We start from the raw sequence: 6,413 nt of genomic DNA on the forward strand, positions 1-6,413 counted from the left end.
TTTCGTCTGCTATGTTCACATTTTGTTTGTTTATGTTTTGACTGCATACGGTTGTACTTAGTAAAACAAGAAAATTGCAGTATACAAACAGAGTAAACTTGACTGTCTTCACTGTTCATCTTGCGGAGACATTATAGAAACATCTTTGCAGTCTTTTACCCTTTTCATAAAATAAACTCTAACAGACATAATAATATTATGGCTTTTGAAATTAGGTATTACAATGCTAATACATAACAAAGACGATATCCAATTCGTCTCTGAATTCCCATGTTTTTTGGGACACTCCCTTTAACTGGCGACTGGAAACTCTTTACATACAGGGTTACCCACAAAGGATGAGACTTCAGAGACGACTCTGTTCGATATTTATCATCATTTGTAACAGGAATTTCAGAAAATAATCTGAATAAATTGCGTACAGTCGTCTCTGAAGTCTTATCCTTTGTGGGTAACCCTGTATGTAACGTAATGTAAACGTTTTTTCTTCTGGTGAAATATCACAAACGACTTTACACTCTTATTTAAAAATTCTAAAAATGTCTCATTGATATTTAATGAACCCTAAAGTTCTTCTCTACAAAGTTGTTCAGCTCAACTACAGGGTGTCCCAATCAACATGGGAATTCAGGGACGAATTCGATATCGTCTTTTTAAATAATTCTTTGATTTAGTATAGTGAGCGGTAAAACAACATGACGTCTTTACTCTTAGTCTCAGCAACCTTGATAAACATTCATCAAATACAGGCAAAATTATCGAAACTTTAGTTTTTGGAAAACATATTTTCAGACGTTAAACAAACTTTAAACTCACTCTTTTCGATGCATGTAAATAAATCTTTACTTGAATTCATTTAAACTGCTACACACCTAAAAATAAGAACATTTTGTTGGAGACCAAACCAACCTAAAGCATTTAAAATCACGAAAATTTAGGGTGGAAACTAACCCCCACCCCTTTATTTCGCAACTTTTTACTATTTCGAGTAAAATGTTAGTGTATTTATGTTAAACCTCTAAAACCCAACTCTAATGTCTATATATTGCACAAATGACCTGCATTTAGCATTATCACGATTTGGACTGATTCCAGGAAACCATTACAGTATAATGTCGATTTTGAAGTTATTTTACTACTCTAACTCACTTATACTTTTCTGTAGCCCTTTACATGCACATTTTAGCATAGTAAAGCACTTGTTGTTAACTTTGGTCTTTTTGAACTAATTGGCAAAATTCTCATAGATTTTTGCTTGAGAGCTTGCAACCTTTAAATAACATTGAATACAATTGTTAAGAAATGTGAATACTGTAAAGTACTGTTAACCCAATCTCTGGTTAGGCTTTTTTGGTCTAATATAGGAGCAGGGGCTCCAGCTGTGAATTTTACCTTAGAGTTAAGATAGATAAGTGTGATACAGGGTGTCCCACGAACCATGACTGTATTAGATGTTAAAGGCTTTATGTATGGTTTATTACGTTTAGAAAATCTTTTGCTCTAATATATTTTACTTTTAAAAGAATTTTACTGTAAAATGACTCCTATATAATATTTTTATTATTGTCTTTGGTATTATAACAACTTAACAAATTATGGAAGAAGACATTTTAAAGTATTTACCAACTGTCATGTTTCGTGGGACACCCTGTACATGTTTGTGTGTTTCAAGGCGATTATATTGATGTTATTTTTTACTTTAAGAAAGTACGTTGGAAAAGTGTAAGACATGTTTAAACATATTTTCATGGGCTTTTCAAAATATTTAAAGTTTAGATTTGTAGCTCAAATTATAATAAAAGTCATGCAAATTTGTTATCTTTAATAACATCGACCAACCTTTTAATTACTGTGTACCTTTCTCACATTTGACTTTATGTAACATATATCCCCGAGTATTATATCAAGGAAACCTGATACCTTAGCTATATTCCTTCTAATAACTATTATGCACACTTCGTAACCAAATAAAAGATTAACTTTATCGTTCATGAACCTTGTAAATATATATATATGTCACCCTATTTGACCTGTAACCTTATGTTTCAATAAATAGTTAGTTAAGTGTAAAACCTCACGTTGAAGAGACCCATGGTTTAAACCCTAGGTACAGAAGACAGAAATACAGTGCGGTGTCTGTAGTTAATCTTGACTCGGGTATTATCGAATTTGCCTAAAGTATTTTAAAGTTACGATAGCATTCGGTCGGAAAATATAAACAGAGTACTAGAGGGATTTCTCACAAAGGAATCGGGTCGTTGTCACAAACTTTGATTTTCTAATGTAATATAATGTCGCGAGCCTTAGATATTTCAAAATGTGAGTTTTGGAAGATCAAATAATCTGAGTTTGAAATATCAGGTTGCTTGATATAGGGATTAGAAAATATTGGTAATTTTTTAATCCTTTCTATAGTTAGATATTGTAAAATATTGCGATAAAAATGTCTATTCTTTAAAACAAGTTTTAAATTAAAGTTTATCGAAAATTCGAAATTTTAGCAAATGTTTTATTAAAGAAGACAAATTTTTAGGTTTGATTTATGTAATAAAAACAATGCGAAACATATTTTCGAAATATGTAGCACATAATTAGCAAATTAAACAATTTTTAAACTTCATAAACAATGTATGATTTTGTCAGATTGTTAATTCCCAGCCAGCCAAATTACATCTAGTCTTCTACAGTTATAACCAGAAAACTCCGGAATATGAAGACGACTTTATAGCAATACGTAAGTGTATTTGATGTTGTTATAAAAGTCGTCTTCCTATTCCAGAGTTTTCTGGTTATCACTGTACTAGAGTGTGCAAAGTTTGGCAGCTTTAACGAACGTTAGTATCCATGATTTAAGCAGCATTGCAGACAGTCTGTTTACCAGTGCTCCCAAAGTACACTATTGGTACGTATGGATAACCAGTAGTGGCAAAGTAAGAATACTTTCCTGAAAAAAAAGTTTTGTTGAATCTATTAATTTTTGATGATTCAATATTCTTTGTTCTAACTTCTGGTTTTGAAACCCAGGCTGATGCCAGAAAAAGAAAAATTCTGCAAAAACTGACAATTTCAAAATGCCTAACCAAATAAAACTTTATTAGTATCAAAAGCCAAAAATCCTACCACTAAATTGTTGTCAGTATACCTGTAGTTGGGTGAATTGCTCCATTAGCAGAATCCAACTGACATATACCAGCCGTGAAAGATGCCTTCAAAGTATAACAAATTAAAAATATCTAAACCTCTGTTAGTACTGATGTAATATTGAGAATTGTAGCCAAATTTAACCTAAGCCTTTACTTTTAATTTGATTATCAATGTATAAAGTACACTTTTCAGCATGGAAATCTACAATTTTTTTGCTTCAACTGTTTTCAATAAATTTCTGCATACATTACTAGTAAGATTTGTTATATATGTAAGCCATATTACGCAGTATTTTGATGGTGACAATAAAAACTGATCTGTTGCATGTGTAACATTGAGGTAATTGGAATCAACGGGTAACTCATTTAATTTCTCTGTTAGGTAAGGCTTTTAGCTTTTTTTGCTTATTATAAAAGCAAATTTTGGGCTTGATATTAGCTTAAGAATATATCTTCAATCTTATATATTTATTTTGTGAAGATGGTTGCATCACAAACATAAGGACATTGGTTGCTTTAAGAGTTGTCAATATTGACTGAGTAGGTGTTTTTTCCCACTAAAAAACTTCCGCCCATAAACTTGACTTTTAAGAATAAAGTATTACCGTGTCATATTCGTAGTCAGATCTGATTTTCCCCACGGTGTAAGTCCCTCCAACTGTTGTGGTAGTTCCGGTAGTAGCAGTTGAAGTCAGTTTGTAGCATGATTTCATTTGCTTTCCGGTAGCGTCGTTACAGAGTCCATACAGTGGGAGTCCGTCCTTAGAAAATTAGTACTCTTAAATGCTGTTTAAAGAGATTGTTGAAATATTCTTTCTTTCCAACATATTGATAGAAAGCATTGAAGATGACCATGGAGATACATGGATTTTTAGCCAGAGGCTTAACTCAAATGTGATTGGTTCCAATTAAAATTTTATTCAGTGTTTCAAGATTTAAGCTTGCCCTCAATTGAAACCGGTTTTTGGGGGATTTAAGACGCGGCTCAAAATAATTAAATTTTGACTCAGACTACATTTCTTGCATTGCGGGTCCCCTTCACACTGTTCAGAAGGTTCCCTGGTGGGAGAAAATTATGTCGGTAAACCCTTGTACTCAATGTGCAGACAGTCATATTTCATAGATCACTGTAATAAATTCCATATTCACACTCTGTATTTCATAAGAATAAAAGTGTAAATGGGTCTAAGATGAGCCTTAAACCTGCTCAATTACAATATCTGTAGTTCATGACTCCACTCCTGTTAAATGTGTTCTCGTTATATTGCTTCAAATTTTTCAGCGATAATTCAAAGGAAAAAAAGACAGTTTCTTATATCATAAAATTTGCATGCGAATTTGGAATTCAGGCATGTCAGATTAAACAGATTGGAAACAGTATACAGATTAAACATATTGGAAACAGTATACAGATTAAACAGATTGGGAACAGTATACAGATTAGACAGATTGGAAACAGTATACAGATTAAAGAGATTGTATTGTAGTCGACTCTCATTTAAAGCTTTTTTCCGACAAAAAATTCATTGTATATTTATTATTTTCCATTTGATAAATGATTATCTTTAATTGTGGTTTCTCTATAGAATTATTTATGCGTCAAAAACAAAGTTAGACATTACTTAATAAGAAAGTTAAGCTCTATAAAAAGTTAATACTTAATATGGGACTTAACTAGTACTGGAGACTCTTATATACACTATACAGGGTTAATACTTAATATGCGACTTAACTGGTACTGGACTTAATATGCGACTTAACTGGTACTGGAAACTCTTAAATACACTATACAGGGTTCTCTTAAATACACTATACAGGGTTACCTACTTAATATGCGACTAAACTGGTACTGGAAACTCTTATATACACTATACAGGGTTACCTACTTAATATGCGACTTAACTGGTACTGGAACTTAACTGGTACTGGAAACTCTTATATACACTATACAGGGTTAATACTTAATATGCGACTTAACTGGTACTGAAAACTCTTATATACAGTTTACAGGGTTAATAATTAATATGCGACTTAACTGGTACTGGAAACTCTTATATACAGTATACAGGGTTAATACTTAATATGCGACTTAACTGGTACTGGAGACTCTTATATACACTATACAGGGTTACCCACAATGGATGAGACTTTAGACTTTTTATTCAGTCTTTTTTTACATCAATGGTTTTCTGCAACGGAAAACTTGGTTTTTTTTCTTTGTCAAATTATTAAAAATCAGCAGTTTAGAACATATACAACAATTAGTATCAAATCTGTGCAGTCGTCTCTGGGTAATCCTGTGAATGTTAAATTGTGTCTTTAATATAGTTTTTCCATGGTAAATTTAAAGATTTTGCAGAGAAATTAATAAGTTTATAGTTGCATGTGATGCATGCAGACAGGCAGGATAACAAGAATTTCAGAAAATAATCTGAATAAATTCCGTACAGTCGTCTCTGAAGTCTCATCCTTTGTGAATAATCCTAGTGATTTATCCTTTCACAAGTATAATGAAAAACAATAGCTTAGTGTTTTATTACTTTTTAGAAGGTTCAACAAATTAATTTTTTGAAGATCCCAATATCAAATCTGTGCAGTCGTCTCTGGGTAATCCTGTAAATGTTAAATTGTGTTTTTAATATAGTTTTTTCATGGTAAATTTAAAGATTTTGCAGAGAAATTAATAAGTTTACAGTTGCATGTGATGCATGCAGACAGGCAGGATAACAATTGAATTTTAGAAAATAATCTGAATAAATTGGGTACAGTCGTCTCTGAAGACTCATCCTTTGTGAATAACTTTATAGATTTATCCTGTATAAGAGAAAGACAATCACTTAGATTTTTATTATTTTTTAGAAGGTTCAACAAATTAATTTTTTGAAGATCCCAATATTTCAAAAATTAATTCTGAAAATTCTTTTGTTATTTTAAGATGCAATAAGTAATTTTAATACTTTTGGAAAAATATAAAGTAAATTACCGTTAAATGAATTATACTAAAATCAAATTTAATATCTATGAAATAAAAATATCTCCAGCTTTGATTCTATTTTTCATCTTTCCTTTTAGTTTAAACTGGATAAGTTAAAGGGACTGTAAGCGTAATTTCAAGTGAACCTTGATGCAAAGATGGCAATACCCGATTAACAACGGTACCATTATTTAATCCATTATGTGGAAGTTTCTAACTTTAAAAATGTTTTGATTTGATCATTTCTTTATGTTTTTCTGTCGACATACTCTCTATACACCCGGCTCTGCAGATCA

The sequence above is a fragment of the Eurytemora carolleeae genome, unplaced genomic scaffold, assembly GCF_000591075.1.
Source record: "Eurytemora carolleeae unplaced genomic scaffold, Eaff_2.0 scaffold408, whole genome shotgun sequence".
NCBI lineage: Eukaryota > Metazoa > Arthropoda > Copepoda > Calanoida > Temoridae > Eurytemora > Eurytemora carolleeae.